General features: G+C 36.8%; 1 pseudogene across 1 annotated transcript in view; it reads left to right on the forward strand.

Moving 5' to 3' along the window:
- LOC309842495 (ADP/ATP translocase 2-like) overlaps positions 1-11,866 on the forward strand; it is a 36,387-nt pseudogene extending 24,521 nt beyond the window's left edge. Inside the window, exons 2-4 of the transcript in view lie at positions 6,016-6,822; positions 9,257-9,413; positions 11,807-11,866. The product of the transcript in view is annotated as an ADP/ATP translocase 2-like (transcript). The remainder of the gene's footprint in view (positions 1-6,015; positions 6,823-9,256; positions 9,414-11,806) is intronic.
- Positions 11,867-12,802: the final 936 nt, after the last annotated feature.

A 12,802-nucleotide genomic window follows, 5' to 3' on the forward strand; every position in this document is an offset into this window, starting at 1 on the left:
TTGATACAAACCAAGTTTAGAAATATCCATAACTACAAATTTTTTAGGAAATGAAATGATGTGATTAAGAAAGTGATTAAGAAAGCTAAAAAAATTTAGCCCCTGGTTTCAAATACCATGTCAATCATTTATTATTATTATTATTGTTATTTTTAGAGAGGGATGAATGAGGGGCAGAGGGTGAGGGAGAGGGACAATCTCTTTTTCTTTTTTTTTCTTAAGATTTTAGCTATTAATTTGACCGAGAGAGACAAAGAGAGAGAGGGAATACAAGTAAAGAGAGTGGGAGAGAAGCAGGCTTCCCGCTGAGCAGGGAGCCTGACATGGGGCTGGATCCCAGGACCCTGGGATCATGACCTGAGCGGAAGGCAGACGCTTAAGGACTGAACCACCCAGGGTCCCCGAGAGGAACAATCTTAAGCAACCTCCCTGCTGAGTGTAGAGCCTGACAAGGGGTTCAATCTCATGACCCTGAGCTCATGACCTGAGCCAAAATTAAGAGTCAGGGGCTTAAATGACTGAGCCACCAGGTGTTCTTAATCATTTATTATTATTTGACCTTGAGCAAGTCACTGTTCTGTGCCTTATGTTGTTTGTCCATAAAATAGAGATTGTATTTATCTTTACCGCACTGATTTATATTTAGGAGAGAGGAGTTTAAATGAGTTAGTGTAAGTAAATTTCTTAAAAAACATGGGGGTACACAGTAATATACAGATATTAACTATTATTGTTACTAATTAATATGCAAAGCGACATATGTTTCTAGTTTATCTACAGTTATATCTATACACATGCAGTCATAGTTTAAATTGCTAATCTCTCACTCCCAAGAATTTACAAGGTTTTACTGTTTAGAATGTCCCAGACCTTTTTCTCTTGGAATGTAATAAGACATTGCAGTAATCTGTAAACTCAGTTTGAACCACTGTGTGTTTTCCCATTGTATTGATCTGATGTTTTCTATTGATAATTTATCATAATGTATCTTTCTTTCTGGATGATTTACCTGTCAACCTTTGAAAGTCTTGTTACTGTAAATTATTTGATGTCTAATCCATGAAGTTAAGTGTTTATTGCTGGTATTTTTACATATACTCTATAGTATTCCTTCAAAATACCCAGCTGGATATGTATACTATCCTTTTGCAGATGAGGAAACTTGGCCTTGGGTGTTAAGTAATTAACTCCAAATCACTCATTTCATTGAATATCTGAGTCAGAATTCAAACTCAGAACTGTTTATGCTCTCATAAACCAAAGTTTATGTCCTGTTGCCCTGACCTCACCAGGTTTCCTCTTGGTATTCTAATTTATTTTTTTAAAGACTTTATTTATTTATTTAGAATGAGAGTGAGTGGAGGGAGGAGCAGAGGGAGAGGAAGAGAGAATCTCAAGCAGACTCACTGCTGCTCACAATGCTGAGCAGAGATCTTGATCCTGGGGCTCCATCTCATGACCCTGAGATCATGACCTGAGCCGTTCTCCAAGAGTTGGATGCTTAAGCAGCTGAGCCACCCAAGCATCCTTGGTGCTCTCATTTCTAACCACATTTCATAGTCTTTCTCATTCTCTTTCTCATTCAGATTACTGGCCCATAGCTTTCATATTTAATTTCAAGTATTAACTGATGTAAAAGTTTTAGCTAGACAAATACACAGATTGGCTTATGACCACATTTTAATTCATTTAGAAATGCTATCGTTTTATTATTCATCTATAACATTATGTACATCATGGAGCTATAGTTTCTGTCTAGCAACTTAGTGAATAAGAATTTTTCATAGAGAACTGACAGGGGCTCCTGAGAAAATCACTTCAAGAGGTATTTAGATCAAGAAAAGACCACCTGTTCTATTGAGATATATGACTGTATGAGGACTTATTTTCAAATTATTATTATTATTCTTTTCCGTCTGTTTTAAAGAAAACCTATCATAATGATTCAGGCCCAAAACTGAGACCAGCCTGCCTGGCTAGGTTAATCCTGGAGATGTTGCTGATTATGTGATTGTCAAGCGTAAATATCCAGCTACCAATCTCAGGTGAGGATTCCCACCTCATGGAGACAGCAAGGATCTTAACACTGCCAGCCACCACAAGTAGGAGCTTGCAGACTGGCCCACTTCATCTTCTACTTGTTCAGAGCACTGAGAAGGACTCAACACACAAAATACTGTTGAAACATTTTACTCACAGAAAGGGAAAGGAAGAGACACAACACAAATTAAGATCAGTGTTTGTCAGTGTGCGTTGAGCTGCCATGACTACTAGGTCTTTCCCAATGGACGTGCCCCTCTCATGCTGCAGGGGAAGACTCTGTTCCTTTCCATCTAGGGACAGATACACTGGTGTCACTGGCCAGGTGACATATGACAATCTTAAAAAATAGAAGGAAGTTCACTGAGTATCAAGAACAGAATGTTTTCTCCTAATAATAAGAATCTAGCCAACACTAGCTCAGGACCTGGCTTCCTTATTGGGGAAGGATCCAGACCCAGGGCACTGAGTGAGCAAGTCCAGAGAGGGGCAACAGGTCATGCAATGGCTGCTTCCCCATCAGTGATTATGGATAAATTACCTAAACTCCATACAGCAATTTGGGGGTCATGTTAATAACAGCCTCGTAAGGTGTTGGGAGGATTAGATAAATTAATATATGAAAAATGCTCACAACAGGGCCTGGCACATACTAGGTATTTAATTAAGTAGTAACAATATTTGTCCAGCTAGCACAGCTTTAAAATATGACTACTGTTCGATGCCCCTCACTGAGCAGTGTTCTTAAGCTCCATTCCCCTTGTATCTAGGTGGGCTTGTGACTGCTTCAGACAATATAGAGTATTTCTGAAATGACACTATGTGATGATGTGATGTGCTAAATGAAGTTGTAAGTGACCATGCAGCCTCTGCTTTCTTTACGGGAACACTCACTCTTGGAGCTCCCTGAAAAAAGTCTCTCTAGACTGAGAATGCTATGCTGGAGAAGTCCCACAGAAAGCCCATGTAAAGATGCCCAGACACTACACAGAACAAGAGAGTGATGTTCAGAGCACCTCCCCAATGTTCCAGTCTTCCCAGCAGAAGCTTCAGACATGAGCCAAAGAATATCTACTTTCTCCTGTGCCATCTACATCCCTGACTTACAGAATTTACAAACATAATAAAATTATTATTTTATACCACTCGATTTTAGATGGTTTGTTACACAGCAAAAGGCAACCAGAATATTAGCCTATTAATTTTTGTAGCATATATTAGAAGTATCAACACAGGTTTTGCCTTGCATTTAGAAATATTATTTTGCCTTTATTACCTTTATTCCCACTGTCTTTCCAGTGGTTCCCTTCTAACTCAAACCAGTTGAATCCCACTCAATTCAAACCAATAACCTGAGTTCTTATTTTTTGCACTCTAATTAATGAACATTTTAATTTTTACAAAACTATTACAATTTGATAGTTCCCAATCTTTCCACCACTCCTTCTGTGCTGCTTACATTCCTTCCTACAGGAGGCAAGTCAACCATTTCTTATGTCTTTTTCTCCTTCTTGCCATTCTCCTAGACCAAATTAATTCATCGGCCAACTTCCTATTACTCTACACCTTCTGACCTTAGATGACCGTGGCTCCTATTTCACAGGAAAATCACGGTAGGATGGTAGGGACCCTGTCTTTCTCTCTGCCATCTCCTGAAAAGTAATTGTCATCTATAGCTAACCAATCTTCCATCTTCCCTCCTTAACTTTCTTTCCTTCTCCTCTCTTAATCCTAATTTGGTGAGGAAGTAGTGGTCTCCCTCCCATCTGAGGCTAATTCCAATGCCTAAAATGTATATCATACCTCTTCTTGTTGTCTTGGGGCACTTGCTCCAGTAATGATCTCTTCTCTCACCACTACTTTCAAATTTTATCTTCTAAATCTTTTTTGTATACTGATATGGCCATGTTTAAATGTCTTCCACTCAGACAAAAGAAATTATTCTATGCTGATGTTAATGAGTGACTCTTTTAACTTGTCTTTTGTATTCTTGTGCATTTCTTGAATTTTTCTAGGGCATACACACTATACATAATAGAAAATATAATAGGGGTAATTTGATAATTGGTCTAATGCAACTCTTTGAAAGTTTTAATGTGATATGAGACTTTACATTTTACTTTATTATTAGTCACTTTTACTGCACCAACCAGCTTATTTTTTACTACTTTTTATATATTCACCTCAGAAATTATGTAATGCAATTGAGCTTACTTTTCAAATAACAGGAGTAAATCTTGAAGGAAGCATTCATGTGAGCTGGAGAGGGATTATTTCTATTTAACTTTCAACTACAGAGGAATAGTTAAGGACTGTTCCACTGGCTCATCAAATTTTCTGTTGATTTCCAAATTTTTGCACTTTAGCAAGACTTTCAGATTACAAATTGTGTATGGAGTATGTACTCAAACCATCTCCATAAGACTCCAGATCCAAAATAAGATCAGGATATCAAAGTAGAAAAATAATGCTGTGGTATTTTCTGTCGCTTGCTGATGCAATTTATTTTAAATTAAATTGGGCTAAATATGTAATTCAAGTGTTATAGTTAAGAAAAAAACATAATTTTAACACTTTTACTACTATTGCATTGAACTTATGGGTGCTTTTTCAAAATGGAAAAGGAAGGCAATTGATCATGGTATGTTAGGGAATAACAATACACTGCCAACAATAGTAACAATATATTTGCCTATTTAGGTAAATTTGATATGTAGGCAAGTGAGAAATAACTTTCTAAATAACAAAATCAAGATATATTTATCTTATTTATTCATAAGACATTTATTCAGTAAATGTTTGTTGGATTTTCCTAGCCACTTCTCTAAGGTCTAGGAATACAATAAAAAAAAATTATTCTCTATTACTTCAACCTCTTTGGGCAGTATATGAATGCAGACAGTAAATTAGATATCTCAGAAAAACATCATTTGTAAATTTAGTAACCAAATTTCATTACACAGACTTGTGGGTTTAGCTCAGACATACAGAGACCTAGCATGGCATTGTCACCCTTACAACAAGAGAAAAAAGTGGAACAGATTGCAAATGAGATTTTTTTTTTTTTAACTCAAGAGAGAACTAGAGTGAGAAGGAAAAGAACTCACTCAATATCTGGAGAAAAAGAAGCTCAGGCAGGGAGAAACAGGACACAACCATTTGTTTACCTGGATTAGATGCTCCCAAATGCCATATAAGTCAGTGAAATTAATATTAATATTAATTATAATATTATTAACAAAAGATATGACTGTCTATAAATATAATCAAAAGAATTGTGAGAAAGATTTCTAGAGTTTGAATATGGGCAGTTTGTTTTATGTCAATATTTGTTTAACAATAATGCTTTTAAAAGCTTTTTATAAAAATTGCAAGCTAACAAAGCGTATTAATTTACTTTGAGGAGTTGACAATGATTCCTTAAAGATTAAAATATACTTCCTAGGTGTGCCTGGGTGGCTCAGTGGGTTAACGCCTCTGCCTTCAGCTCAGGTCATGATCTCAGGGTCCTGGGATCAAGCCCCGCATCGGGCTCTCTGCTCAGCAGGGAGCCTGCTTCTTTTCCTCTCTCTCTCTCTGCCTGCCTCTCTGCCTACTTGTGATCTCTGTCTGTCAAATAAATAAATAAAAAATCTTAAAAATAGGGAGACAAACCATAAGTGACTCTTAATCTCACAAAACAAACTGAGGGTTGCTGGGGGGAGGGGGTTTGGGAGAAGGGGGTGGGATTATGGACATTGGGGAGGGTATGTGCTTTGGTGAGTGCTGTGAAGTGTGTAAACCTGGTGATTCACAGACCTGTACCCCGGGGGATAAAAATATATGTTTATAAAAAATAAAAAAATAATTAAAAAAAATATATATATATATATACTTCCTAAAGTCCCAGCCAGTTCCTCCCGCAGCCCCACAGTCTCCCACCTTCTTGTTCTTTTCAACATGATAGATGGTGCTGCATCCTTCATTTGCTGTAAGACTGCCTAGCAGGTGGAGTGGCCATGGCCATCTCCAAGACCATGGTAGTGCCCATCAAGTGGGTCAAGCTGATGCTGCAAGTGCAGCAAGCCAGAGACAAAAACACCATGGATAAGCAGTAGGGAGGGCATTATACACTGTATGTTTCATATCCCCAAGGAGCAGGGAGTCTTGTCCTTCTGGTGTGTAATCAGATACTTCCCCACCCAGGCTCTCAACTTTGTTTTCAAGGACAAGTATAACTCCTTCCTGGGTTGTGTGGATAAGAGAACCCAGTTTTGGCACTACTTTTCAGGGAATCTGGCACTATGTGGTACCATTGGGGCCACATTCTTGTGTTTTGGTGTATCCTCTTGATTTTGCCCTTACCCATCTAGCAGCTGGTATGGGCAGAGCTGGAGCTGAACAGAAATTCGCAGGCCTTGGTGACTGCCTGGTTAAGATCCACAAAGGTGAAGGACCTATACCAGGCTTTAATGTGTCTGTGTAAGATATTATCATCTACCCAGCTGCCTGCTTTGGAATCTATGACACTGCAAAGGGAATGCAGGTGGATGCTCACATAATCTATCACAGCACTTGCTGCGTTGACTTCCTATCCATCTGACACTGCTTATGTCAGTATGATGATGCAGTCCAAGAGAAAAGGAACTGACATCATGTACACAGGCACACTTGACTGCTGGAGGAAGATTGCTCGAGATGAAGGAGCCAAAGCTTTTTTCAAGGGTGCATGGTGCAATCAATGTCCCCAGAGGCATGGGTGGTTCTTTTGTGCTTCTGTTATGATGAAATCAACTTGTTCAGGTAAGTTAATTCCTATTTTTTTCCCCCTGTGAACAGACTTGTATTATATAACATACCTAGGGTATTTTTTTTTTGAAGATTTTATTTATTTATTTGACAGAGAGATCACAAGTAGGCAGAGAGGCAGGCAGAGAGAGAGGGGGAAGCAGGCTCCCTGTGGAGCAGAGAGCCTGATGTGGGACTCAATCCCAGGACCTTGAGATCATGACCTGAGCAGAAGGCAGAGGCTTAACCCACTGAGCCACCCAGGCGCTCCCATACCTAGAATATTTTTGGCTATTTATCAGTGGCAACTCTTTACTGGTTCCAAATGGGAAGCAGTAATATCCATCTGATCAATTTTCTCTTAAAGCCATTTCCATGATGATGAGACTCAATTACATTTTTTTAATTTCAGTCACTCCTGTTAAATAAATTTGTAAGTAAAAAATCTGAAATAAAAAAATGTCTCTTTGAAACAACAACTTTTGTTTTTTTTATAAAAAAATGTTGATCTTTTTTTTTAAAAAACAAAGGATTGATTTCAAAATTCTTTGTAACTGATTCATTGAAATTGTATGACTAGTCTCTGGGAGTATACTTATCTTTTTATTATCTTTTGAGAGGGCCTGGTATTCAACTAAAGACAGTCTCACCCCATGAAGGCAAACACTTAAAATGGAGAGTTCTTAATGATATTTCAGTTATTTTATTTCAGTATAATCCTTTTTTAAAGAAAGGCCTTAATTTTTCTTATTAACTTTCTCATAATGTCACTGATTTCCATAATTTCATATTCATTTGTAAACAGATTTTTCTTTGGATTTATTTTATGAATACATTACTTGCATACCACCTGTTATAATTGTTTCACTATGATTTAGTGCCTTTTCTAGTAAGTACTGGGATTAGCTTTGTGTTTAGTGCTCTAACCTTTAGCAAAACCCTCCACCATAATTCGCTAGGGATAAGAAGTAGTTAGGAAATCAGCTTTACATTTGAATACCAAAATTAATTAAATGGACATCAGTAGGATTGTTTTAGAGCATGTGTCCCATATTAGACATTGTCCATTTTCTTAACCAATATTAGTTTGTAAATATAAAGGTCTACATTTCTTGAGAGAAATCGTTAGTAAATAATGTTTACATCTTCTTAAAGCTATCTCAGTGCTCTGACTTCAAATGTTTTCACTCATAGATACCCTAGGGCTCTCTGAACTTTCTAGTGGAACATAGAAATATTTAAGTTCTTAAAAAAAGTAACTGAACATATGGCAAGTATCAGGACATTACATGTAAAAGTGAATTGAAGGATGTTTCTCTTCCTAATTGTATTATTGAAATGTGCAGGAATTCAAGTGTTTTTCATAGGCTGTTTAAACTTAATTCTGTAGATCAACTGACTGTCTATTATTTGTTGCATGAATAGCTTCCTTTTGGGTTACTGAAATTATTAGAAAACTATTTCCTGGAGTGGCAGTGCTCACTTTCTCTCTTTGAAAATAAACTACTTAGAGGAGTGAGTACAGTTCTTAATGTGTATATAATAATTTTATAGACTTCATGTAGCCTATTTTGAAATAAACTTTTGAGTTTAGACAAACAAATTGTTCATTATGTCTATTGAATTTTTGCCTTATTTTGAGCTATAGTTACAGCCCATTGATATTTGTATTCACCTTCAGTATTTAAGATGTTTTCTTTCATAGTACGTGAATCCTGAATTACAGTGGTGTGCAAGTAATGTAATCATAAAATAAATCCAAAACTGACAGGATGGATCTTTCTTACCACAATTGGAGAACTCTACTACCTTGTTTTTGCAATACATCTTATCATCTAAGACCAGTGATTCGGAAGATTTTCAGCAAGTGTGAAACCATATCCTCAGCCCACTGTAAAGAGATAGTAAACACATTTTACTGAAAGAAATACCACACATCTATTTCTCTAGATCTTCTAAATTTTAAACTTCAGATAAGTCAGATCATTAAAGATTTAAAATCTAGATGTATTATTCCTTTGTTAAATTAGTTTTATACAACCATGACAATATCTATCTAGCCTACGCTGAAGAACTATAACAAGTATGTTATAAGTGTTTTAGCAAATCAGTTATATAAATCAATACTTATTCCTTGAATAAGGTCTATGGAACAGACAAAAATGCTATTCACCACATTCCATGGTACCATATTCAGGGAAACTCGCAGGGGTAGGTTTTTCTCAGTCGTTTTCAGGTCCCTGAGAAATATTCCTATATAGACTAAATGGCAAGTTTTATGGCTGAATATAATCTGATTAATATAGCTGATTTTGCTTCATTTCCTTTTGGGTAATGTAATTTGTGACTTACCTCTGGCTGGTGTGAAGAACGTGGCAGTGTATCTATGAATAGTGATCTTACCTGCTGCTTCCTCTTTTTTCCCTCTGGCTTTTCTTACATCATTAAGCACCTGCATTCACTGGGAGCCTAAGGCATCTCCGACTTGTTTGGTAATGGTGCTCTTCCTTCACTTCAAAATGGTGACAGTACAAATTCGGGACGATGTTGATCTGGAACGTATCAAGCTTGTGACAAGTAGCAGCAGTTGCTCTCGGGAGTCTAAAGTAAACAAATAATGGAGGGGATCGGCAGATGTTCTGCTGCTGACTCTCAGAAGCAGGCGTACATGGGCTTCTTTCAAGGAAGTGCAGGGCTGCAGTCCAGGCCTCCCGCTGGCTTAGCTGAAGCTAGATTTACTCTATTTCTACTGTTTTGTTGTCCGTATTTGCAGTATAAGCTCATATGACTTGAGGAAAGAAGCCCCATCAGAAAGTATGAGTCTAAAACCAAAAACCTTAATGACTCATTTCCTACACTATCAAATATAAACTCCCCAGAAGACTCTTAATACCTTTGTCAATGCAACTAGATGTCTCACCAATACTTCTTCACCTTTATTTTTGGATACTTGGTAAATATATCATGTTCACTTATTCCACCAATTAGTCCCTTATTTATTCATCTATTTATTCAATTAGAATGTTAATATTTATTAGTTTTAAGGTAATGGTTACCTGCCATTATGCATATAATGTAACACTGGCAGCAGCATCCCTTTTCCACATTATTATTTAGGATTAAAAATGTAAACTTCCTGAGAAAACCAGTAATGCCTAACTCTGAGAGGAGTGACTGATAGTAATTCCTAAGTCCAAATTAAAATAATTTTATTTTTGTGCTAATGAGCTATTGTAAAAGAAGAACAACCCAGGAAATGTCAATGTATTTAATTTATAAAGATTTTATGATGTTTTATTTTATGTTTAATCTTTATTTTATAATGGCACTTAGAATGCATTTTAGCTCAAACAACTTTGAGGAATTAAAGTGAAAGTTCATTAACATGTTACTCTGGGGAGACATTTATAAACAAGTTACAATAAACATTATCTATGTTATATTGAACTGCACTGAAAACCAGAAGTCACACTTTCAGTAAGTTAGAGCACATTGTTCTATTAAGTGAAGATGTATGAGTCCTTATGTCAAGATGTTTAGTGGGAACCCAGGAAAAAAAGAAAACAGAACAGAACTTCATTTAGTCTCAGTAAGTCCAAGGTGAGACAGGACCAGCTGAGTAGAATGATTATTCATGCCAGCAACTGGGAAATTTGGGGGAAAAAAAAATTCCCAGCAACTGGGAAATTTAAAGAATTTCTCTAAAAATTTTTCAATTTAAAAATTTTTTAAATATTGGGAGAGGGAGAGGGCTCTGCAACTCAAGATGTGGTACATTACAGTGACATCATTTGGAAGCATGCAGGATAGCAATACTCCTCCTCCTTGCTGAATCCAAATGCTTTTTTTCAGGACATCCAAGTAATGTGCATGTACATTACAGTTTGAAAAACACTGCCACAAGTGCTATGGAGACTAAGAGAGAGATTGTGAGCCTCCAGCAAGGACAAATGGACTCTTAGGGAGTAACTGAAGAAATTTATTGAAGTGACTTTTTATGGTCTGTTATTATGTACCTCTGTCTGCCCAGAAATTCCTGTTAAAGCCCCAAGTACCTCAGAATGTGTCTGTATTTATAAATTGGGTCTTTAAAGAGGTAATAAAGTTAACATGATGTCATAAGAGTGGGCCCCTGTCCAATATGACTGGTGTCCTTATAGGAAGAGGGAATAAGGCCATTGATGGGTAGAGAGGGAAGACCTTGTGAAGATATAGGAAGAAGACGCCCATCTACAAACCAAAGAGAAAGACATCAGAATACAGAAATCCTGCCAACACCTTGATCTCACAGTTCTAGCCTTTGGAACTGTGAGGGAAATAGATTTCTGTTGGTCAAGCCATTCAGTCTCTGATACTTGTTACGGCAGCCTGAGCAAACCACAGATTTATTCATGAATGTGCGGGCAGAGATAGGAAAGGTGGAGTACTTCCAGACTAACAAATCAAAGAACTAGTTCCAAGTGCAGCTGTAACTATAGAAAAAGATTCCCTTGTAGAAGTTATGGTCTCAAGAAGTTGGGTGCAGCTGCCCAAAAATTGCAGGCTGGCAGGAACGAAGCATGGAGACTAAACATCCACAACACTGACTACTCCTGTCCTTCAGCTTTCCTGTTTGTCCTATTGGCTAACTCTAACTGGCAGACAGAGGGCAAGAGTGTTCTGATGAGGCAATTTGTGTTAGTTAGCCTCCTGGGGTGGAAAAAAGCAGAGCAGATGATGATGTGAAGTAGATTGGAAGAGCAAATAGAAATGATGCAATAGAACTGCTTATCTTCCTTCCTTTTTAGTAAATGATCCTCATATTCACGCAGAGTACAAAAACACCCAGGTAAAGGACTGCTTTTCCAACGTCCTTTCCATCTATGTGTACATAGCCACACGATTAACTTCTTTTTCAGATATGAATAGAAATTGTTGGGTGGAACTTCAAGTCCTGCTTCTTCTAAAGGGATAGAGCTAGCTGGAATGTGCCATTTGCCCCCTCCCCTTCTTCCTGTAGCCTGTAACAGATCTGACTGATGCTCTGACAGCCATCTTGGACCATGGCATGACCTTGTAGTGAAAATTCAGGGCAGATATATGGAAGGGATTTGGGTCTCTGATAACTGTGGAGCACCTCCAAATCCCTTAATATGTCATTTGTCATGAGTTTTATTTTGATCTGAATGTAATTGAGAATTCACGGATGTAAGAATTTTCCGCCTTCTCTTCTCTGCCCAAAAGTTGGTCATAAATATATGGTTTGAATTAGGGTTCTAACTTCTTAAGAATAAAAAAGCTCCTGTGGTTCCCTTTGACGACAATACTTTCTTTCTATGAACTATGATATAGTTCTATATATATATATATATATATATATATATACACATATTTCATATATATATGAACACATAAATGTGTGTGTATGTGAGTGTGAAGATCCAAATGTCATTATTAAATTATATTTTCTTCTATGCTTTGTGTTATTCTGGATATATTACATGCATTCTGATTGACCATAAAGAACTCAGCTGTGTTCTTTCCTTAAAATGCGTGTGTGTTTATGCGTCCATGTAATATTGAAAATTGAAAAGAGAAATATACAGAGAATACAATTCAGGGAACCATAATGAAAAGATAGGGGAAATCAGCATAGATTTTCAGAAAGAAAAATTTCCAACTATGCCAATGATTACATGAAAAACAGATAGAAAGGCTTAGTTGTCAGGAAATGTGTCAGGCCTCTAATAATGGAAAGTAATTAAGAAGGAAGATCATATCAATCCCTGTTTGCATTAAAGAGTGTTGGTAATATACAAAAAATATCAAAGATTAGGTAATAAGCAATAATTCATCTTTGTGTTTAGGAATCATGAGAGTAAAGCTTCTGATAATGGTCTGCTGAATTATTTTGTTTGCAATCAACTGGTAAATATTTTAAATTCATAATTTATAACCACATTCATTTATGAATATTTATTACTCAGATAATGGGTTAAGTCATTGAGCATAAAAA

The sequence above is a fragment of the Mustela nivalis genome, assembly GCF_964662115.1.
Source record: "Mustela nivalis genome assembly, chromosome: 10".
NCBI lineage: Eukaryota > Metazoa > Chordata > Mammalia > Carnivora > Mustelidae > Mustela > Mustela nivalis.